General features: G+C 40.8%; 1 protein-coding gene across 7 annotated transcripts in view; it reads right to left on the reverse strand.

The window, feature by feature from the left end:
* LOC311530526 (X-linked retinitis pigmentosa GTPase regulator-like) overlaps positions 1-25,320 on the reverse strand; it is a 91,423-nt gene that overhangs the window by 10,809 nt on the left and 55,294 nt on the right. The gene's annotated exons all lie outside the window — the stretch shown is intronic.

Here is a 25,320-nt window from a genome sequence, read left to right on the forward strand (position 1 = left end):
TCTCTGGTTTTTTCCTCCTCTCCTTTTTGGCTACACTCTCATAGTTGCTTACTGTGCCCATTCAGGATACTTGTTGCTCAGGGCAAAGGCCATTCATTGGTGGTTCTGTGGGGCCGGGGCACAGGATCTTGCAGCCATGCTGTATATCATGAATGTGGACACAAATGCCTAAGCTGATGAGCTCCTTCCTGGATGAGTTGCTCTTATGAACAGGTGTATTTGAGGCTGCTGCAGGAGCAGGAAGGGTAGGTAGATTTCAGGAAGCTGCCCACCACTTTTCCCACATCAGCACGTTTGTAGAGAGCAATCAGAGTGGATCCAACTTCATGCAGCTTTCCATACTTCCACTGCTTTCCTCTGCTCCACTTTTCATGGACTAGTCTAGTGCTCTCCCACCCGCAGAGACTTGTCCCCAGGCTGAAAACACTGCCTTCCGTACACACAGGCAGCTTGCACTTAAGTCAATGCATGCATATATATCTAAGGGCAGAATCAGGCCAGCTCCCTTTAAACAATGATAAAATCCTGAGCTTGAATATGCTAAGTTTATGTTATCTAACTGCGTGTTTCATTATTTCAAAGCAGAGAAAATGTACGGTTTCAGAGTAACAGCCGTGTTAGTCTGTATTCGCAAAAAGAAAAGGAGTACTTGTGGCACCTTAGAGACTAACCAATTTATTTGAGCATGAGCTTTTGTGAGCTACAGCTCACAAAAGCTCATGCTCAAATAAATTGGTTAGTCTCTAAGGTGCCACAAGTACTCCTTTTCTTTTTTAGAGAAAATGTAAGTTTTCAGTAGCATAATTCCACCTTTTTTAGAGTGGTGGTGTTCATGACCTGACAGATTTTGTCAGCTTCTAAGGCCTAGACTGTCTAAGGCCTAGACTGTACCCCTATGATCCATACTTGGATTTCCCCACTTTCACATCAAGGGAGTGGGAGATGCAGGAGTCACTTCTGTAGCAGCAACCCCCTCACTCTCTAGAACCTGCAGATGGCACTTTGCCTTCTGGGCAGGGAGTGAGTATAGGGTGGAAGCTGGACCATATGGACACACATCATCCCCACACTGACCCCACGGAGATTAGCTGGAAAGGGAAATGCAGCTTGGGAGTATATTAATTTTCCTACTGAGCCCCATCTCTGTTGGGGAATGAAATTTAAGCAGTGGTCATGGGCAGTCATGACTAGGAAGAATCCTTGGTAATACAGCAGTATTGTAAGCGTACTACGAGGAAGATGGGAAATGCAGGGGAGCTTCTGCTGATGTGGATGGCCCTGACCTTTGGGGATCTATGAAATTTGTAACGGGCACTGCAGCTCACTCTGCTGGGGGCAAGCCCCATTACCAACATAAAATCTGCAGTGTTGCCTTCACTGAGATTCCCTCCCCGTTTGCTCCCTCCAACCGATTTCACTGCAGTTTCATTTAGTTCTATAAGAAGAGTCTTCATAGCAGGCAATGAAAAAACATCCTCATACACAACCTTGAAAAAAGAAAAAAGGAATCACAAGCAACCCAGATGCAATCACAAATGCAATATTTTGTTTTGCCTACATTTCAATAGAATAATAGAATCACAGAAGATTAGGGTTGGAAAAGACCTCAGGAGGTCATCTAGTCCGACTCCCTGCTCAAAGCAGCACCAACCCCAAGTAATATTTTACATTACTATTGGGACTTGCAAACTCGCATATCATTGTCAGGATTCCTGGAAGCAGGCTGTGCAGATTGCAAATGGAGAGCCAACTGTGAATTCCACATAGTGGGCAGTCATCAGTTTGAGAATGTTGACAAGCTGCCAGCAAAGATCATGCCTGCTGGCTTTTGGAACAAATATGAGAAGACTGACAAGAGGTTTCAGAAGGGTATGATTTTGTTGCTGAATTTTTTGTTTTTACTGAGGAACACATTAATCATCAAGTTACAAATAACAGTCTCTTACACACCAGCTTAATTTCTATATCATTATTTATTCAAGCATCTATAAAGCAATGGAAAAAATACTAAGTGTTCAGCAAAAGCTGTCTTTTTCAGGCCAGCTCTGAGGGGGAAGAATTTACAGATAAAAAATTGGAAATGTTTTCATCTCACAGTTCTGTGAAATTGCTGTGTTATTTATCTTTAGTATGATACACATGCAGGCCTGGATCTGCAAGTGCTTGTACATTGCATAAGGTGACTGTACTCCAGTGCATATGTGAGAGGAGATTACACATATGCACAGGACTGGATGTCTTTCTAAAAGGTATGCTCCACCTCAGCCAGATGTTATAGACTTGATGTAGGACTTAATGGGTGAAATTCCATGCCTTGTGTGGAAGGTACGACTAGACGGTCATAATGGTCCCTTTTGGCCTTAAAAATCTATACAACAGTAAGGGTGAAATACACCACTGTGCAATGGGCCAGCAAAAGGCCTATGCAGCACTTAAGTCCCACTTTAGTCCTATTTTGAGGAATTAAGTGGTTCATAGGTCTTGGGTTGGTCCATTTCACAAGGGTAAATTTCATCCCACAAACCTAGTCCTCTCCAAACTGCAAAGAAGATTAAAGCCCTGATGGGCCTACTCCCTTGGACTTCAGAGCACAAAGTTTAAACAAAAAGGAGTGTGGGTCATAGGCGGAAAATGGGCATGTCTCAGGAGATACTGCATTAAGTGTGTGTGACCCACCAATCTCTTAATGCCAACTAGCAAGAGGATGCACAAGGGTTACAGGGATCTCTTGGGCTGGCATGTACATTCTAGTTTACCAAAGTGCGTCATGTGAAGTCTCAAATAAAAGTCAGTGTCACACTGATCACCAATATAACTGCAAAATGCATGTGCGGATGTTGTGTAAGGAAGCATCTACACACTCAGAAAATTATGTTCTTAAACTCTGCGTCTAGCGACTGGCCACCAGCAAAGGTGAAAAACAAGTTTGCTGCCAGACAAGCAAAGTTTATCTAGGTAGCTGTTTACATGTAAATTAAGTATTGTATAGTTCAGAATGGGTCCCCTCCCACCAGTCTGAACAGAATGCTAATGGAAGATTGTAAGAACTTCAAGAAAGACAAGTAACAAGAAGAAGCAAACAGCTGGGGGCAGAACCCTATCTTGAAGTGCACATTGAAGGTTTTGGGACTCTCTTTAAAGTACAAAAAAAGACACCCTATCATCCTTCATCTAGGAAATAAACTGACAGCACATTCTCTTAATGAAAGAGGGGCTTCAAATAAGCTTGGATGAAAACGTTGGATAGTAACTGCAGGTGAGATAGCTTCGTTAGACAGGAGGTAAACCTGTTAGTTAAGGTTAGTCTCCAGGAAGTATGTTATGATTTTGTTTTATATGTAACTGTTTGTTTCCAATATTCTTACTCGCTACCACTTGAATCTTTGTTCTTTGACAATAAACTTATCCTGGTTTTCATACTGAATATATCAAAGTGCTGTGGTGTTAACCAAAGTGGTTGAGTTGAATCTTATGAGCTACTGTATACTGTTCCTTTGGGAACAGTGGGCCAGGTAATACTGTGAGTGTCCAGTGGACAAGGGGCTGGACACTACCAGGAAGGCTCGGAGGGCTCGGGATTTGATGTGTGCCTTTCGCTAACCTGTCCAGAGAGAGAGAGAGAGAGAGAGAGAGAGAGAGCACTGCAGAGGCTACCACACGCTGGTGGGTCAGGGAGCTGAGCCACAGCAGGCACAGACAAGATACCCTCATGCTAAGGGCAGGTGGTGCTGAGGTGCCGCAAAACCCTAGGCACCCCTGGGGAGTGTCACAATGTGATCCTCAGCACACAAATGGGAAAATTCTGTCTTACCTCTGAATTTGCATTCTAGGACGCTCCATGTCAGACAGATTTCACACTGCGGTGTTCCCAGTCTCCATGGAAACCAGACCTTGCTCTGAGTCTAGGTTTAGGACCAGCCCTCAGGAAGAACTCTCCAGACTCATAACTTCCAAATACTAAATTATGTAAAAGTTTAAATTTATTATTTGGCTCAACATGTCAGCCTTGACATGAAATTGAGGGATTTCCTGGAGGAACTCCCTTTCCTTTCAAACTACTTAACAAGTGAGCAATAGCCAGAGAGGAGGAGGGTGCAACCCTGGACATAGTCTGACCCTCACTCAGAGGATTGTACTATCTCCCATGAAGGGTCCTAGGACAAAAATTCACAGGTAAAACAGAACTTTCCCTTTCTCACTCCCCTCCATGTCAGACACTCTTCACAACAGGACACAAAAAGCAGTAAATCATCTGTAGTGAGGAAGGAAGGATTCAATTTATCCAGACAGAACTGAGAAGAAACTTAAAGATCGGTGGGGCATCCTGTTCAGTAACACCCTTCTACCAAACACTGCATCAGCATGGGTGAGGATGTCAAGCCTAGAGTGTAGGAGAAATTGTGAACAGATGACTCTGAAGTAGACTTATGAACTCTCCTTCTCAGAAGATGTGTAATCTCTTTGCCCACAAAATTGCTACTTTTTTCAGACTGCATAGTAATGAGAGGAGCAGTACCTGATGCTTTGAATGCCTCTACTATCTATATCTTTATTCCTCTGTAGGCTCTGTTCACATCTAACTTATTAATTTCTACTTCCTCAAGATGTTTGTATTAAATCAGAAATGCAACAATACCACTTCCTATTAAATGCGAAAGATTGGTGTAATCTTGGGGATGGATGCCTGGTTAGTTCACAGAACTGCTGCCTTTGGCAGAACACGTAACGGGTTTCATTGAGAGCATGCCAAGCTCCAAAACCCCTTGGACAAGAAGGTGGCAATGCAGTAGGCAAAATACTTTCATTGAGAAGAGGAAGAGACCTACCAACTGTGAAGCTGAAAAGTGGTTTTATTAGGACTTGTAGCTCTCAGAACAAGACCAGAATCTGCATATTGCCAGAGGACTGATAAGAGTAATGGCCCTCAGAGATCTGTTATATGACAGTGATGAGAGATTCTCACGGGTTTCTTACAGTGCAACGTCCCCGCAGTCATTGACCTGTCTTTCCAAAATGTGTTGGCCTTGAACCCCATGATCAGACTATCTTGTAAAAACACCAGAACATTCTTTGCTTCAGCTGACTTTGCTCTGATGTATATCCCTTATAAGCCCAACATCTAAACCTCAAGTGAGACATAGACATCTTTTGAGAATTTCCTCCAAGTGGCTAGGAGGGTGTTTATTCACCTTCTTAGAATAAGTGACCGTAATTCTTTCTTCTCAGCTTCCCAGACAATGGGTTGATGGGTTAGGCAATGCTGGATATTGGTACAGGATAGGTCCCTGTTGCACTATGCTTTGTCTGTGTTAGGAATTGGAGCAGAGATTCCAGTTACATCTAAATCAGGTCTGTAAACCGAGAACTGAAGGTTAATGGGCAGGTGATTATGATCACCAAGGTCTGTTCCCTCACAAACTTCTTTAAAATCATTACTCTCAGTAGTGGGGATGGGATGGGGTCGAGATGGCATAGACTCATAGATCATAGTCTTTAAGGTCAGAAGGGACCATCACGATCATTTATCTAGTCCAATCTCCTGCACATTGCTGGCTACTGAACCTCACCAATCCACTTCTGTAACAGACCCCTAACCTCTGGCTGAGTTACTGAAGTCCTCAAATCATGATTTAAAGACTTCAAGTTACAGAGAATCCACCATTTACACTAATTTAAACCTGCAAGTGACCCGTGCCCCATGCTGCAGAGGAAGGCAAAAACCCCAAAGGGTCTCTGCCAATCTAACTGGGGGAAAATTCCTTTCCAACCCCAAATATGGTGATCAGTTAGACCCGGAGCATGTGGGCAAGACCCTCCAGCCAGACACCTGGGAAAGAATTATCTGTAATCAGAGCCCTCCCCATCTAGTGTCCCATCACCAGCCACTGGAGATATTTGCTGCTAGCAGTCACAGATCAGCTACATGCTATTATAAACAGTCTCATCATACCATCCCCTCCATAAACTTATCAAGCTCAGTCACGAAACCTGTTCCAGAACTTCACTCCTCTGAGATAAAGGAACCATAGCCTCTGCTTTTGAGTGTCTCTTCTTCATTTAGTGCCTTTTTTGGTTTTAGGATGGAAATAGGTTCATCAATAGGCTTCCAACATGGCCTGTGATGCACCGAAATGTTCTAAGCTTGTCTTGCTGAGCCAATCGACCATGACTTTCCTTTTTGGTGTAGAATCTTGAGTAGAGCAACAGCTTCTGCATAGGATATGAACTAGACTACTTTTCTCAGAAGTGCTGAAGGTTTTCTGCCTTCTTAGCAGGCAAATATACGCTATGTTTCTGAAGAATCATCAGCTGGAAATGGAGATGCTGCTTGATGGTCCATAGCATGAGACAAGTTATGCTCCATGTCACCTCCTTGAGCCACATCCCAACCCTCAAAGTCACATAAGTGTCCAGATATGTTCCCCCTACATGGAGTCTCGTATCTATACTTTGCTTCTATGTTTCTCTGGGCCTAATACCACACAGCTGTTAAGTAATAGTAAGAATGAATTCAGCTAGTACTGAACTGAACCAAGATCTCTATATACTGATTTGCTGCAGTTGCTCACTGGAATTGAAACAAGGATTGTGCTGGATATACATATGAGACCAACTAGCTCAGGAGCCAAGTCAGAGATTTTTTCTGAGGAGAGCGTGTGCTCACGTTTGAAAATCAGAAACAATCTTCCTCCCTCTCCTCTTTTGAAATAACTACTGTTTTGGAAATGATTATTGTTTTGACAATAACTTAGATACTAGAGTTTTGTAAAGGCCATAATTGGTCCTTTCACTTGTTCGCGCAAGTCAATGTTTCTGAAGGCTTTCAGTGATGGCTGCGGGGCTCTGTGTAATGATGAGAAGGCTGTCCAGACAAGGATATCCCTTTCACTTGCAGGGAGGGATGATATGGTATTTATGAATACCCATGTAGAAGTTACAAACCAAAGAGGGAGTACTCTATTGAAAATATTTCTTATAGCAGAAGCTGAAGTATCTCCAGTAGTTCTCCAGGAGGTTTATTTTCATATTCTGAAGTTTTGGGAAAATAATGTATAATTGATTTCAGTATTTCCACCTACAATATTACACTCTTTTATGAACTCATTGAGAGACCTGAGATCTAAAGTGGCCTACATGTCACTGTTTCTCTTTGTACCACAAAAAGAATAATTTGAAGAGTGTCTCACTGGAAGAAAGGAGTGACTTTTTCCCTTCTCTAAAGCCCCAGGGACTGCTTCGTCTCAGTGCTTCCCAAAGAGCTTCCCAACAAAATATTTGGAAGGATATTAGATGTTAGCACACAATTCCAATTTCATTAAGTGGAGCCACAGTTGTTCCTGAGACACATCTTTGGAAGTTCTGAATATACAGCAAGTCAGAATCAGGTGAGACATCATGCACTGAAAAAATTGCTAGGGAAGCCTAGTTTAAAGCACATTCTTTGTGGTGGGTTTTGGAAAGGTTGGGATGGGTGGGGCGGATGTTTCTGCATGCTTAAAACGGCCTTCCAGTTGAGCACAGACCTTCACAATAAGAGACTACAGCCAATATTCTCAGGCTACTGTATCCACATTTAGCCTGAGTGATGATCTTATTCTCCTGTCTGTGGATTTGACAGAAGTACTCCCTTGGCTGGTATGACTATGCCCTTTACTAAGAAGGCTGCAGGAGGCTTAACCTTAGGCAGATTAATGAAGACCTCTTAGTCCTTACCTACAAGTAGGTCTTAATCACACCCCCATAAACCAGGTGAAGAATTACACCATTCTTCAACTTTGCAACATGGGTTTTTTAATTTGTTTTGTGTTTCAATTGCTTAAAACACAAGCACCTACAAAGTTAGGCCTCCCATTCATGCTTACTTCTGTGAAGCTTAGTTAAGACAGTGAGGTATCTTGTTCATAACCACAGCTCTAGAGATGTGTCCATCTCTTTAGAGGATCTAGAGGGGAGACTCTCTCATGAGAGGTTTTAAGACGGTGAACAACATTCTTCACCAGTCCCTGAGCCAAAACAGAGAAGGGGAGGGGGCGCTGTGAGGAGAGTTACTAAGGAGATTGAAAGGACAGTCTGAAGGCATATATCCTGCATGTCTTACTAAAGGAAAAGAGTAGCTACTTTATGACCTCATGTCACACCCCTGGAGGCAGGAAGGGGAATGATGGTAGGTCCATCTTCTAGGAAAGGTGATCTAAAATGCTTCACTCTATATTCCCTGCTGCTGGATCTAGGCTAAGTGGGGACTGACTTGGATCTCCTGGAGACAAATGACTCTTTGGCACCTTGCATAGCAGCTAAGGTCATGCAGGCAAAATAGCTCGTGGGAAGGGAAAATACCTTGCGGCCTTCTCAACCACCTCAGCCTGGACCTTGCCAGGCTGGGAGGAGGAATTTCTTTACCCTGCTCACTACAGGAAGAACTTTTGCCTTCTGCCAAGATTCAGGAGGCTCCGGTGAAACTTTCCTGCTTGCTCTGCAAGCTGTGGGAATGGGGTCCCATGCCTAGGGAAGATGCAGGGGCACTTTGAAATAAAATTTAGCCCCAGTTCCATGCCACTGATTCTGGTTTTGTCTCAGTGAAGGGAGTTTTCATGTGGCTGTTTATCTCTCTTTGCATAGGCTTCAACCACACACTGACTAGAAGCCAAGTTTTAATGCAGCCTGCTGAACTATCTCCACATGGCCTTTCCCATACACCAGCTGAGAGTTCAGTTCCTGGGACCTGCTGTGTGTGCCTGCCATTTCTGAAGCAGGAGGAGAGGTGCTATCCTTCAAATCCTCCTCAGAAAGTCAAGATTTTTTTTTTTTTTTAGTTTACAGTTTTGAGAAGACAAACTTTAAAACCAATGAGGAAACAGAGACATTTAGTTGAAAAATCTTTTTAAAATCCCGTGAAAGCTCTGCTACAAAGGGGCCCCTGAAGTCTGTTTTGTATGCCACCTAGAAGCAGAGAATTCTGAGGATTTCTTCCTGAGGGCTGGTCCTAAGCCTAGGCTCAGAGCAAAGATCTGGTGTCTCCACAGTTACCATGGAGAAGACTGACAGAGGAGACAGAATGAGGCACTTAGCTATGTGCTCTTTCCGTGGCCCAGCTCCTCCTAATAAGCAGGAATAAGTTGGCAGTGACTCAGCTGTCCTCTCAATAATGCAGGAACAGGTTCCCTCACAACTGTCCAGCTCATCACCTTAGGGTGTCCAACACTCTGCCAGTGTTGTACAGGCTCAATCCCAACAATCTCCAACATTACCTTCAAAGTCAGCAATTCAGAAAAGTTTACCAATTACTGTGCTATTTCACACCTAAGGACACAAGTGAATAGAAGGAAAAGCAAGTATATTTGTGGACACAGATTCCCAGCATTATATGAAGCAAAAGGCTATGCAGACAGAAAATCATCTGTGCCTGCAAAATTTCTAAAAGGCAGAAGTATACAGTGAATTCTGCTTTGTCATGCACACTATCCCTAGGTGAAACGTTTGAAAAGTAATCAAGTTAGTTCTAAATGTTTTGGCTACACTGCAGTTTTAAAGATTGTTCTTTAGAGATGTTTATGCAGCTGTATTTGTTTTACAATTTCACATAGCAGATAAATTAGTCATTTTTTGTTTACCTCCAGTTTATTAAGAACGATTTGCAAACTCAGATGTCGCCTTTTTCATATCAGGCTTTTAAATTTAAGGTTTCACCTTTTAAAGAAATCAGAAACTAGATCCAATGGGTCAGACCTTCCTTTGCAATAGACCCCCCCTGTGAGGTACCTCGGTGGTGCAAAAGGGCCAGAAAGTTTCCCTAAATAGGTGGTTGGGGATTACCCCACTGTGGGTGAATGTAGAGCTGGCAAAGCTCCTCCCTGTCTTCCAAGTCTGTGTGGTAGGAGGGGATACAGCCAGAACATCCCCAACAATCTGGCATTCACAGTCCAGTGTAACAGACCCAAATAGGCCTTTACAAGCAGCATATTTAAAGCTGGCTGCTCTAGATTACATCAAAGGGCCAAACCAACCCAGCAGCCCCTGGGACAGGGAAGGTGAGTGGTGGTATAAAGCTACCTTTGCTCTTTCCACCCCCTAACACACAAACCTTGTGTCCTGTGCAGAGTACCGCTCAAGCAAACTGAAGGATTGGAGTTTATGCTATAATCTAATTAGGATGTGCCCAGTAGGCTAATGGTTCTTGAGAGACTTTGCAGGTCAGATTTTTTCCCCCCAGATTCTCAGGGGAATAAACTTCTTTTAAAGCTTCATAAATACTGAGAAGTCATGGCCCTTTGCATGGGTGCAATGTGGGTTGAGTGTGGACAGGTTGAGAGTTTTAGAGACACCCACTAATTCCCATGCAGCAGCTGAGCAGAATATATACTTAGCAAGACCCTGAGTACTAGGTGGGGCACCCAGACAGAGAAGCTGATAGGCCTCATGGGTACAAGGGATTGTGGTCAGCTGACGTGGGTGCACAGCCAGCGTGAAGGCTGCCTTCATAAGAAGGTCTGAGGGAAAATGAACACTAATTGTTTTATGAGCAGTGGTGAGGGGTGCTACAGAGTGCATTGCCCTAGACCATCCGACCCCGCTGAGGCAGGACTTCACAGGAATCCTCCACTTGGCAGATATTTTGTTGTTCTCCTCTCCACTACACCTCAGAGATGGCAAGGACAGGATTTTACCCTCTGGGGGCTTGTCTCTATGGGAAAAATGCATCATGCTAATTAAAATGTGATAACACTTGTTCTAACAATATTAAATAAAGGTTTGGTAGAATTCATTTTTAATATAATTTTGATGGATAATATCCTTGTTTATTTTTATCAATTTAAATTTTCATAGTTGTGCAAGATTATAGGTTTTACTTTTTCTTTTTAACAATTGAAATTTTCACAGTTGTGGAAAATTATGGAGCTGTTGAGATTCAAAAAGTTAAAGCTTTATAACTGTCAAAACAAATATCACGTCAAAATATACAAAGTAAATATCCTTAGCTCAAACTCTGGTAAGTTCTCAAGCAGCATTTTTCTTACTTTGCCTATTTGTAGATTTCTATTATTATTGTTGATAGAAATATTTTTTCATCAGTTTATGTAAGTATGGTGAAATTGATGTTTACTGACATTTACACACAAAAATCTAATCCTTCCAAGAGTAATTATATATGACTTTGCCTTGAGTGTGGACAAGGACAGTCATTTAAAAAAAACATATCTGACCACGGTTAACCCTTAGGGGATTAGATATATGTGGGTATCTTGATCTGTAGAACATTTCTTTAATACTGTTGTGCTTATTGCTCTGATCTTGGATTACTTAATGTGATGACTGGAGGTACTGCTTTCCTAAGCTCTTAGCAGTACTAATAAATACATCTGGTTATCTCTTACTGAGCAACAGGGCAAGCTTAACATCTTAAAACCCAAATACTCTCAGCCATTTACCTTCATAAATTGAGAGCCTTATTTAAATTTCTAACTATTAATATAGTAACTTTGTTAGCTTCAGCTATTCACCAGAAGTGGCAACAGTTTCAGCATCCACCACAGGAAAAGCTGTTCACAGAGTTTGATGACAAAACTACGTAAAAGCATGAGTTGACCACTCTGATGGATTTAAGAGCTTATTCTTTCAGCTATAAGTTATTAAGGTAGCTGTCAAGCTAGAACTTCCTTCTGTGTTTTCATGGACACAAAAGCCCCACTGCATACTTTAAAAAGAGTTCTGACAGTAAAATTTAGGGAACAATTACTAATTCTTGCTTAAGAGAGAAACTTTGAGTAAAATCAATCACTTTTATTCAAATGATTTGTTTTATTTTACTAAAAGATCATATAAAGCATTATCTGAAACCTGCTGATTGTGAGCACAACGTTTTATTAAAGGCTATATTTACACCGGCCTTCAGTTTGGACTATGGGGGCATGAAGAGCAATGTTGCACCAAAGTGCTATGCTGTAACTCCCTCATGTGAACACTGCGGGCATGAATGAAAATGGTTCCTAGTTCGCATTAACATTAAAGAGGACTACATTAATGTGAACTAGGAACCTTTTAATTCATGCCCAGAGCATCCACATAGGGCAATTACACAACAGCACTTTGGGTACACACTGCTATTCATGCCCCCATAGTCCAAACTGCAAGGTAGTGAAGACAAGCCCAAATTGCATGTTCCTATCTCTGTTATTCCTGTTATTCTTTCTCCATTCCCTCCAACTGTTTGCAATGCCCACTTATTGCAACCTGTCCAACATTATAGTATAAACTCTTCAAGTCATATTTCTCCTTATGTGTTTCTACAGTGGGCAGCACAATGGAGCTTTGATTTGATTGGGGCAGCTAGGTGCTAATGCCATACAGTTTGGCAGACGTATAGTTGCAGAGCCTGGGACAACTGGGGTAAAGGAGACAGACAAGTTGTGTCAGACCACCAGTCAAGGCTGCCTGCTATAGATGGTATCTGTTATATACAAACATATACTAGATATAGGGTAAAATTCCAAAATTGCCAAAGAGACATAGGAACATAAGTCCCAATGTCAAAAGTCACTTTCAGTGGGATTTATGTTCCTATGTCACTTTTGAATATGGAACTTAGGCTCTTAAATCTTAGGCACTTTTGAAAATTTTAGCCATAACATTGGTACATGGAGAAACACACATCATGCAAGCTACAAAGTATATCAGCCTGTGTGCTGTTCCCTCACAGGTACAGCTAAGAATACAGTAGATTCTTAAGCACCATCTACTGTTCATCTCCCTTATTGGAAACTAACTCATTTAACACATATTATACTTAACACAAAATACGAATTTGATAGGTAATCCAACACTATTCTATCTACATTTTAATTGCACTTTTGTGTTTTACAATACCTATTCATCTACTTCTTACTTCCTTCTCATATCAGTTTTTCTTAGTAACTGGAAACATTTGTCCTGCAGTATCTCTTCCTTTACACTCTGTCTCAGATTAAATTAACCTTTGGAATTGATTGACAAATCTGAAATGGGTAATTATTCCTTATATCAATGCTTTGTCTTGAGCTTTCACTTCATGCGGGGAGCAGGGACATATATGTTGGATCAAGTTGTTTCTATATGGTAATACAGTTCGTCCTATGATTTAAGTGGGTTGGTAGATTGCTGCTGTGAATCTCCCCAAGGAAGGCTAAGTCTTTGCCATGTTGTCCAAGCAAAGCATAAACAACTACTGTACTTTTATAATTGTTTAAAAATTATAGTTGTTTGTAACACGTTTGTTTTAAGTATCTGCCCTTTTATTTTACAAGCAATCTAAGTGGACGTTAACATCTTTTCTGCCAACAGTGAATCCAGAGAATTACCATCAGGTCTGAAAGATTTTTATTTACATATTCCCAGGGCAAGTCAGCATTAGAAATAGCTCAGGTAGGCTATGTCCTTAATTTACAAAACAGCATCTTCTGAAAGGAAGCAGGCTGTGTGGAAAGAGCAAAAAGATACAACTTAGATGGCCTCAGGCTTAACTGATCTTCTTGCTAAAATGGACAACTGTAGAATTTGAAGCCAGTTTTAAGGAGCTTTGCAAAGCATCAAACAACAAACTTAACACTCTCACTTCTTCCAGACCACCTTAAATAGTAAAGTAAATATCTTTTAATCTTCAGTCATTTGGGAAAAGTCATACCAAAAGCAGCCCCAGACACAAAAATAAAATAGTCAGTCAAACTAGGATAGACTATTAAATCACAGTACACTTATGATATCAACTACTTAATGAATCTCCAGGAAATTATTATTAATGCTAATTGACACTGGAGAGACTAGCTTAGGAACATTAGCCTAGCTTTCTGGCTGTAATTTGTATACGTTTCCCAAATGCTTGAAGAAGGAAACTTTAAACATTATGCCATGCAGCTTCCACAAATTTCTCAACTGAGTAGTGGACAGATGCAATGTGTTCACTGGTATCGTGCCTTGGAAACAGTGAAATTATTATTCCTTTCACTTTTTTCTAAACATTAGATATTCTGGCCTAAATTTTCAAAGTGATTAGTGATTTTGGGTGCCTCTTTTTTTTATATCTAAGATGAAACATCTTAAAAAGGTCTGATTTTCAATGGATGAGTGCTCAACACTTTATGAACATGAGGCCTATTTATGGTCTTTCAAGTGCTGAGTGGCCGAACCAAATAATCAATTATTCTTTCAGCTCTACTTGCTACTAGAGGGTCAGATGCTTTAAAAATGCACCTATCAACCCATTCAGTGAATTAAAAACCTTTAGGGTTTTAGTTTCTATATCTGCCTCAAGAGGTGAGATTAAAATCTTCTTCTGAGCACCCCTGTAAGTGACCTGGCTATGTGGGAAAATCTGACTCTTCCAAGCTAGAAGTGCTTTTAATGTAAAGAAAAAACTTTTGTTTTTCTTTCTGGTTGAGTTCCTGGATCTGTATCCAAGCATTTCCCCTTCTTTTGATGGCAATTCAGAGCAAGATTTCTGAGCAGTCTTTACCTCCAACAATGCAACCGTTGCAATGTTTGCAGTAAATTATGAAGTCCTGTGAATTGCTCGAAAATGGTGATAATATTATTGTACATCCCTCATCTTCTATCCTATAGACAGAGACAGCCAGCATAGGACAAACTGCTTCATGATTTTGCCCACCAAGAAACTGAGCAAAAGATCCATCAGCCAAGTTCTGTATGTAAACCCCAGTCCATGCATTTTCCACCAGTTTTCTCTCTCCCCCCCATTGGGTCTGGAAACAGACATTTTGCCTCATTGGTCATAACCAGCTCTCTCTTATTTTTCTTTGTCTTTCTTTTATTCCAACTCTCCAACAGCAGACAAGGGGGACAAGAAGGATCAAAGAGCCACACTGAAAGGAAAAGGAGAAGAGAACAGGCAGCAGAGATATAAGCTCTCCCAGTAAATCCTTGCTTCAAATAGAGACCCCAACAACTAGTAGTCTAGTAGCACCCCCTCCAATCTGTCACGGAGATAAGGCTGGGACTCTTTTCCTTCCCTGCCTGGAATACTGCAAGCTCCTCAAGACTCTGTGCTTTCAACTTGGATTCCCCAAGCTGCTCCTGCCACAGTGAGCCCTACTACAGTGAGCCTGTCCTCCTGCTGGACTGCTTCATTCCTATCCCTTTTGTCGCACATGTACGCACACACAGTTCTTCTCTATTGGTGATTTCTCTCTACTGCTGGCATTTTTAAACAAACTTGAATTGTGCCTGCTCCTATGTTGTGCTCTGTGGGACCCCACTAAACAGCTCACATAGCACCTTCCAAATCCTCCCCCCCCCCACATTCCCAGACATCTGTCTTGATTGGCCTTTGTAGCAATGGCCCTCGTTTCCTCTTTCTAGTGTCATCCCTCCACCCCATAAGCTGTGCAGGTCCTAACCAGTCTGAGCCCGAAGATATGATCTGGGCAATTTTTGCCTCTATCCTTTAAGAGGGCCCTTCTTCCAAATGCAGATTCTTCAGACTCACAGACCTACACACACACCAGAAGGGATGCCGCAGTTCCTTCAGTTCACTCCTAAACGTCCTTCCCACCAGGTTGACTTTCTTGGAGACGATTTCTAGATTGATATTACTGTGGTACAGAAAGAAAGATTTCTCCCAAACCACTGAAGGCTCAGGATCCCAAGGCTGAGTCCATTATCTTTTATATCCTTGCAACTGTTTAGAGTAAAGAACCCTGGAAAAATCATGGAGCAGGTCCTCAAGGGATCAATTTTGAAGCACTTCAGGGACAGGAAAGTGATCAGGAACAGTCAGCATGGATTCACCAAGGGCAAGTCATGCCTGACTAACCTAATTGCCTTCTATGATGAGATAACTAGCTCTGTGGATGAGGAGAAAGCAGTGGACGTGTTATTCCTTGACTTTAGCAAAGCTTTTGATATGGTCTCCCACAAAATTCTTGCCAGCAAGTTAAAGAAGTATGGGCTGGATGAATGGACTATAAGGCAGATAGAAAGCTGGCTAGATCGTCGGGCTCAACGGGTAGTGATCAATGGCTCCATGTCTAGTTGGCAGCCGGTATCAAGCAGAGTGCCCCAACCGTCGGTCTTGGGGCTGGTTTTGTTCAATATCTTCATTAATGATCTGGAGGATGGCGTGGATTGCACCCTCAGCAAGTTTGCAGATGACACTAAACTGGGAGGAGTGGTAGATACACTGGAGGGTAGGGATAGGATACAGAGGGACCTAGACAAATTAGAGGCCAAAAGAAATCGGATGAGGTTCAACAAGGACAAGTGCAGAGTCCTGCACTTAGGAAGGAAGAATCCCATGTACTGTTACAGATTAGGGACTGAGTGGCTAGGCAGCAGGTTCTGCAGAAGAGGCTGGGATGATTTAGCTGGGGATTAGTCCTGCTTTGAGCAGGAGGTTGGACTAGATGACCTCTTGAGGTTCCTTCCAACCCTGATATTCTATGATTCTATAACCCTTAGCTAAAATCCAGGGATCTGGAGTGGAATTTTCAAACACACCTCAGATATATAGGAGCACAAGTCCTATTGACTTCCAACTAGATGAGAGTTCCTAAGTCACACAGGTACCTTTGAAAATTCTACCCTTGATGTTTAAATGGACTACTTTAAAATGTAGTTTGCCTTCCCCCTGCACTCTGCCATCTGGGATATACTCCAATTTTATTGCAGAGAGGACAATAAACGTACCCGATTTTAAATTCTATTGTTTTAAGATGTGTCAGATGAGTCGAGCCTGAGGCAGCTGCTTGATAAAACACAAATACATTCTTTAAACCTCTAATAATTTTGGTTTTAAATATATCCAACCTCTGCCAAGGTGGTTCACAATTCTGGGCTAATATGGGATCCATGCCTGCTCCTGGGTTGCCAGGTGATGCTATTACAAAGTGACTTTTATCATCTACAGTTGACCTGGAAGTGGTGAACATTCCTCTCCAATGTCATAGAGATCCACGCCCTTCTAGCCACAGGATTTTTTGATTAATACAATGTGTCCTATTTGAAGCTACCTTTGATAAGCACCTGGAAGCTAAAAGCATGGACCACAGAGAATCATCACTTTAGTAGGGTATCAGTTACATTCTGAGTATGTAACGAATGATTTATGCTCTGCATTTTCTACTTGTCCATTTCCAGGTGCAGTTCAGAATATTGGTTACAGTCTATAAAGCCTTACATAATCTGGGACACAGTATGGCAGTGGAGGGCTCATAGGCAGGAAAGCAATCACAACTGAGGGCAAACATGGCTGATCTTTCTCCAAGAGGGAATATGCCAATCTTCACGGTTCAATATAAAATTCTGGTTATTCAGAAGTCTGATATCTAGGTCTCCAACAACAAGGAATGGGTTCTTGAGATTCTGTTGTTGTTAAGTAGCCGAGGTGTGTTTGAAAATTCCACTCCAGATCCCTGGATTTTATCTAAGTGTTCTTTACTCTAAACGATTGCAAGGATATAAAAGATAATGGACTCAGCCTTGGGATCCTGAGCATAAAATTCCTAATTAAGGATGCAATGGGAACGGTTACAAATCTCTAAATGAAACAGTGATCAAGCATACTTGTTTTGTCTTTTTGCTATAGACTAATAATAACCTATGAAGTTCTCAGCAGTACAAATTAGTTTTTCTGAAACAAAAATACCCATACCTCATCCAAATATTTTCACATACAAAAGCCTAGGTTTAAGTGTACAATCACATTCTGGGCTCGGTGAGCGTCTCCAAATCAAGAACATATTGCAAAATGTAACTCAGGATAACACTGGAGATTTCCAAATTGCACAATCAAAACATTTGGCTCAGTTGCTCACATACTGCCATGATTCCAAACATTCATATATTTGCACTGCACTGCTAGAAATGAATTTCAAAAGAGACAGTTTGTTAGTGTACATCAGCTTCTGTACATTCCATTAAAATGTACAGATCTCACAACTGACTAGATTGTTAGGTGTTCACGCAATTTGCTATATATGGGGTCGATCCTATACCAAATTTAGTCAATGGCAATGCTGTCACTGACTTCAGTGGATGCAGAATCAGACTCTAGGTGCATTTCCAATGTAGCAGCAGTATGGTAAACAGATGTCAGGATACTTTTATTTGATATTTATTCTAAAATTAGAAATAATGTCACAAATTCTGTTGAAATCGTAATGGATAGTTCAAAACATATTTACAGCTTCAAAATGCATATTTCCATATTACCGCAGTCCCTTCTTATTTAGGTTTCCTATATATAAACATCAGGTATACAGCAAAAATCAAGCTATACAAGATAAAACACCATTTTAGTGCAGACATCTTAAATCTTGGGGCAAAGCCAAAAGAAATGCTGAAATTATTTCTTGTTGCGTCACACAAATAGAATACTTTGCATATAAAATTATATCATTTGAAGTTCTCATACTGTATCACAGAAGAAGATTGTGGGCCAGAGTATGGTCCTGCATAAGTTAGGAAGGGAAGAAGGTGACAGTAATCAGCCATAAAGACTGCTCCAAGCTAGTTCTGGCCCGTAGAGCTGACCTGGCACAAAGTCAGGGGGACCGTATACATGGAATGCTTGCAAAAGGTGATCAAGCTGCCTTTTCATCATGTACTCTTCCTAAAGCCCCGTGAAGAATTCTGGGGCAGTCCAGCCACCATAGCTCCAGAGGCTTTTGCAGCAGCGTTTTCTTCAAATTCCCCAAATGCAGGCTGTGATTTGAAGTTAAAATCTAACTCTATGTAAAGTGAAACTTATTCAGACTGGGATTTCAAAGGAGCTTCAATGAGAGTTAATGGGGTTTGGGCTTGCTGAGGCCCCTTTGGAAATCCCACCTTTAATCTAACTAAAGCACTATCTGTCACATTAACTTTTATACATATCAATGCTTGCATATGCCATTTTAGAGGTTTTTATTGTGGGTTTGTCTGTCATTGGTTAACCATGTCATTTACTGTGGCAGTTACCCAGTCTTTGACTGATTTCTTTCTTTAAAAGAAAAAGCAACTTTATCTACAGACTTCTCATGAGTAAAGCAACCCAGAAAGAGGCTGGAGTAGACTATACAAGGCTAAGAAGTAGGATATCATGATAACTTTAAAACAAAAGCCCAGACAGATGTAAGGCCATCATGTCTAAGACAATTATCTGGCTTGTTTATGAAAATTAAAGTAATGAAAAAAGTATGGCTGTCAATCGCAGTTAATGCGCACAATTAACTCAAAAATAATCACGATTAAAAGAATTATTCATGATTAATCACAGTTTTAATCGCATTGTTAAACAATAGAATACCAATTGAAATTTATTAAATATTTTGGATGTTTTTCTACATTTTCAAATATATTGTTTTCAATTACAACACAGAATACAAAGTTAACAACTCATTTTATATTATTTTTTATTACAAATATTTGCACTGTAGAAATGATAAACAAAAGAAACAGTATTTTTCAATTCACCTCATACAACTACTGTAGTGCAATCTCTTTATCGTGTAAATGTAGATTTTTTTTGCTACATAACTGCACTCAAAATCAATGAAAAATTTTAGATCCTACAAGTCCACTCAGTCCTGCTTCTCGTTCAGCCAATTGCTAAGACAAACAAGTGTGTTTACATTTACGGGAGATAATGCTGCGCACTTCTTATTTACAATCTCACCTGAAAGCGAGAACAGGCGTTCTAATGGGATTTTTGTAGCCAGCATTGCAAGGTATTTACATGCCAGATATACTAAACATTCATATGCCCCTTCATGCTTCAGCCACCATTCCAGAGGACATGCGTCCATGTGGAGGACACTTGTTAAAAAAATAATGTATTAAATAAATTTGTGACTGAACTCCTTGGGGGAGAATTACATGTCTCCTGCTCTGTTTTACCCGCATTCTGCCATATATTTCATGTTTAGCAGTTTAGGGTGATGACCCAGCATGTTGTTTGTTTTAAGAAAACTTTCACTGCAGATTTGACAAAACGCAAAGAAGGTACCAATGTGAGATTTCTAATGATAGCTACAGCACTTGACCCAAGGTTTAAGAATCTCAAGTGCCTTCCAAAATCTGAGAGGGATGAGATGTGGAGCATGCTTTCAGAAGTCTTAAAAGAGCAACACTCAGATGCAGAAACTACAGAACCCCAACTACCAAAAAAGAAAATCTGCTGGTGGCATCTGACTCAGATGATGAAAATGAACATGCGTTGGTCTGCACTGCTTTACATTGTTATCGAGCAGAACCTGTCATCAGCATGGATACAAGTCCTCTGGAATCGTGGTTGAAGCATGAAGGGACATATGAATCTTTAGTGCATCTGGCATGTAAATATCTTGCGACGCTGGCTAAAACAGTGCCATGAGAACACTTATTCTCATTTTCACGTGACATTGTGAACAAGAAGCAGGCAGCATTCTTTCCCACAAATGTAAACAAACTTGTTTGTCTGAGCAATTGGCTGAACAAGAAATAGAACTGAGTGGACTTGTAGGCTTTAAAGTTTTACACTGTTTTATTTTTGAATGCAGGGTTTTTTTGTACATAATTCTACATTTGTAAGTTCAACTTTCATGATAAAGAAATTGCACTACAGTACTTTTATTAGGTGAATTGAAAAATATTTCTTTTGTTTTTACAGTGCAAATATTTGTAATAAAAAATAAATGTAAAGTGAGTACTGTACATTTTGTATTCTGTGTTATAATTCAAATCAATATATTTGAAAATGTAGAAAACATCCAAAATATTTAAATATTTGGTATTCTATTATTAACAGTGTGATTAATCACATGATTGATTTTTTAATCACGCAATTAATCGTGATTAATGTTTGTAATTACTCGACAGCCCGAGAAAAAAGGAAAAGTAAGATGCTCAACTTTTGTTCTCTTTCTTTTGTATTTAAACAATGGTCCACAAGATATTCATGCAGTAGGAAAAACAAGGTACAAAATGTACTTACTATTCTTATGTACTTATCCAAGAATAACTAAGTTTTATTCACATGTTGAACCAACAAAAATAAAGTTCTGTTTATCTTAAAGTTTATAAATGTATAAACTGTTGGCAATTCTGAGGGTGAGGAATGTTGTGTCATGTGGCCTGAAGAGCCCAAAGAGTTATTTTAAATTCCTGATTGAAACAGAAACTAAAGCTAGCTACAATTTTTCAGCCAAGAGTGATTTAAGAAAAGAAAGAAAAGAAACTAAAAAAACCCAGAAAAACAATTTTCTTTTTTTTAAAAAGATCATTCTTAAAGGCTCGCTCATGACCAAAAAATTGTTGCTAAATTAATAGAGAAAAGAGAAAACAAAGTTAAGTACCTTCTTGGGCCATTTACTAACAATTTTACCCACAAACCTGTTTATGCTCCTCAATAAACAATACCTTGGGCATACTCAGTGGAGTCTATCTTGTGTCAGTGACAGTTGTCCAAATGACACATTACAGAAGCACTGCTCGTCATTCCATAGTAAAGGGTGAGTTTTGCTCTTAAGAATGAGAATTCAACTACATTATTACTATGAAAAATACAGCACATCCTCTTCAAAATTAGAGCATTTTTGTCTGAAAAAAAGGGTGGACTTAAGGAGCTAGCAACTTGACTTCCCCTCAGACCTGGTGGAGGGGTTGTAGTTGTCCACACTGGAGTTGGAAGCACGCCTCCCAGCCTAGTGCATGAGCTGAGCTAGTACATTAAAAATGGCAATGTGGCTGTTAAGGGTGGGGCTCAATCTCAGACTCAAGAGCCTGAATGGCAATGCCCACGCTGCTACTTTTAGCATGCTAGCTAGAGCACCACTAGCACGAGTCTGTCTACCCGGGATGAGAGACTCACTCCCCGCTTAAGTGTAGACAAACCCAAGACAGCCCCACAACCTGGGGCAACACATAAACTGTCTATGTTGAAAAGGACAGCAGCACAGAAGGCCCCAATATGGCATTCTACAGCCACCAAAAAGGGGGAAGCTGACATTTTAAAATGCCTCCTATAGCAGGGGTTCTCAACCTTTTTCTTTCTGAGGCCCCTCCCCGCCCCCATGCTATAAAAACCTCCACGGCCCGCCTGTGCCACAACAGCTGTTTTTCTGCATATCCAGCAGATTAAAAGCCAGGGCTGGCATAAGGGGTAGCAAGCAGGGCAACTGTCTGTGGCCCCACACCACAGGGGGCCCTGCAAAGCTGAGCTGCTTGGGCTTTGGCTTCAGCCCCACATCTTGGGCTTCAGCTTTCTACCCTGAGCTCCAGGGAGTCTAACGTTGGCCCTGCTCTCTGGTTTATTTTGGGGGACCCCCTGAAACCTGCTTGTGGCCCCTGTGGCCCCTGAGAACTGCTGTCCTAAGGTATAGCAATTTGCCTTCATAAATGAGAAAAGCTGAAAAGAGTAAAATACATAAACATCTTCTCCAGTCTGTATGACATATTTTCCATGGTTTTGGTAATCGGCATTGACTGTAAAGTTTACTAAAAGGTAGAACTTTCTGAATAAATGACTATGTTTAAGTATATTGGCATTTTCAGATAAAGTCATGCCAAAACTTACTTTTGTTGAATTTAAATAAGTTTGGAAGTATGAAGGGATGACAACTCTTTCAAAATTTTCAGTCTGCTAAAGAGGATTTCAGAAGTACTGCTATAGTGCTGCTTAAGTCCTGCACATAAATCTTTGTGCATCCGCTAAGGAATACTTAACCCAGACTGAACTATCATAGTATTGCCAGGGAAATACTATACAACTGAATGACGGTATGAAACTTTGAGCAGGGCTCAGCAGGTGTCAGTTCCAGTTATGTTAATGAAGTTAGAAGTCGCACAAGAGCCCAGTAACGTTGGTGTGTTGTTCAGTTTATGTAACAGTTCCTTGGAAGACCCTTAGAAGTGCTGCAGCTTTAATGTGCTTATTCCCCTTCAAAAGGAGAGATCCACATAGCAATATTAAATCAGTTTCTTCGCTCTAATGCATCCCTATCCAGTCAGGCCCAGATGATGGCTGGTCAAAAAGAAGCTTCCCCCTCCCACCGCATGGTTGTACAAAAGCCATTCACAATAGTAATCCCTGCACTCCAAGGAGAAGAGATTATTTGCTCTTGCAGCTCCCCAAACCAGGGAGGAGATGAGGCCATGACTTAGCTTCCCTTCTCCCCCTGGAAGCCTTGGGAAGGGGCGGGGCGGGGCCAAGCACTACTCCTTCCTAATGGATGTAGAAAACTGTGTTCCCCACTTCAACAAGGTGGGGGACTCCACTTACACAGGCTGTGGCTTGAAAGCAACGTTCTAGCGGTCAGTGAAGAATCAGTTCCTGCCTGGATTTGGACTAGAGATCATTGGCCTCAAAAGCAATAGCTCATCGCCTAAACTAAAGAAGACTCTCCAGTATCTATCACCAGACATAACACATATAGTTAGGGGCCTGAAAGGAAACGATTAGGGTTTGTTGTAACTATGCCAGGTGTTCAGTCTAAAGAAAACAGTTTCAGTCCTATACAAATCTCTTTTCAGCATTACCCTAAGTTAAATCACAGCAATATTCCAGGACTGATGATGCATCACCTGAGATCAGGTTAGCAATGTATCTAAATATTTTCAGAACAGTTCAGTGATGCTTTTGCAGCACTTAAGCAATATAAATGAAACTCCATCATTAGAGAAGTCTGTTTTCAGTTCCTCAACCAGTAATTTATTCTGTTGTGCAACATACATACTATTTACACAGGCCACTCTGCTTTGATGTCAGAATTCATATATGCACCCCTTTACCAAGATTTACACACACTGATACCAAACCAATAAGGTCTACAGATCAACATTATGTATGCACCTGAGCTAGAGACAGTTGAATTTGGAGTTCATTTCATTTTGAGGACTTTACCTTGAACAGCGCAATCTAGAAAATTCAGAAATTTACAACGGCTATGTTTTCAGAGGCAAAATTCAAAACCACAAAACTAATTAGGTTGTGAAAGTCATTGGACAAACTCACATTAGTGATAGTGAAAATATCTTCTGAAGCTTGTGAAAAGGAATGAGTGACTGACTGAAAAACAGGAGAACAAATAGTATAGCTGATCAAGATCTATTGGCGTTTGGTGATTTTCATGGAGGATAGGTCAATCAATGGCTATTAGCCAGAATGGCAGGGATGTGTCCCTAGCCTCTGTTTGCCAGAAGCTGGGAATGGGCAACAGGGAATGGATCAGTTGATGGTTACCTGTTCTGTTAATTCCCTCTGGGGCACCTGGCATTGGCCATTGTCGGAAGACAGGATACTGGGCTAGATGGACCTTTGGTCTGACCCAGTATGCCTGTTCTTATTACTAAATTACTACAGCCTTTTTTGGAAATAAATCTGGAGACAATGAATTAAAACATTTTAATACCAAGATGTTACAAAACAAAAATTTTAAAAAAATGTTTCATAACCACAATACAAGTGCTAATTAACATTTTTACTGCTTGACATCTGTTAATCCCACGCCCCTCCCCCATGCATTTTGATTTCCTCTTCCTCCTCTTGTCCTCATTTTGAAAGAGAGATTGAAGGAACTCTCTTCAGAGACTGTCAAGACCACTCAGGTTGGTTAACAGAGATTTGTCTACTTTAGGGTTTCCTATAGTGGCCACCAATATGGTACGCAAGTACTAAGGAAAATGCTGGATGACAAAACCACCTATTTTTCCCTTCCCCTCACCAGACGCACCATTACAAACATAGTGCAAATCCTTTAAAAATTATTTGCTAAGAGTTTCAAAAATTGAAAAAAGGGGAACTATGATTATTTAGAGTTTAGGGGAACACCAAATCTTTTAGAAATTCCAAAAATTGTCTTTTCAGCCATCTAGATCTTTTATGGCAATTTCCATTCTATTTCATCTAGATTCTTGATTTACTACATCTTCCTTTCATCACTTAGGCCCCGATCCTGCAAACAGTACCCACATGCTTTATTTTAGTACTGTGAGTAGTCCCACTTGGGATTACTCATGGCAGTAAAATTAAGCATTTGTGTGTTTGCAGGATCAAGACCTTTGTGATCCAAATTCCCAGTCCTTTGTTACCTAGGGGTATTGGGTGCCTATCTGATGCGCTCTATGAGGCAGGGACCATGTCTTCTCTGTAATGTATGGCACAGAGTACATTAACAGTGCTCAACAAGTAAATAAGAATGAAGAAACATTTCATGGCTCTGTATGGATCTGAGGTGAATTGCCTCTAATAATTAAATAGTTTTGTTATCACTAACTGGATATACTTTAACCACAATACATTTGGGTTCAGATTTTCAGAGGCCCCTGATTTTGTGCTCATATTTTTTAGCACACAATTGCATGTTGGCACTAGAATCAGAG

The sequence above is a fragment of the Lepidochelys olivacea genome (genome assembly GCF_965140295.1).
Source record: "Lepidochelys olivacea isolate rLepOli2 genome assembly, chromosome: 1".
Lineage (NCBI taxonomy): Eukaryota > Metazoa > Chordata > Testudines > Cheloniidae > Lepidochelys > Lepidochelys olivacea.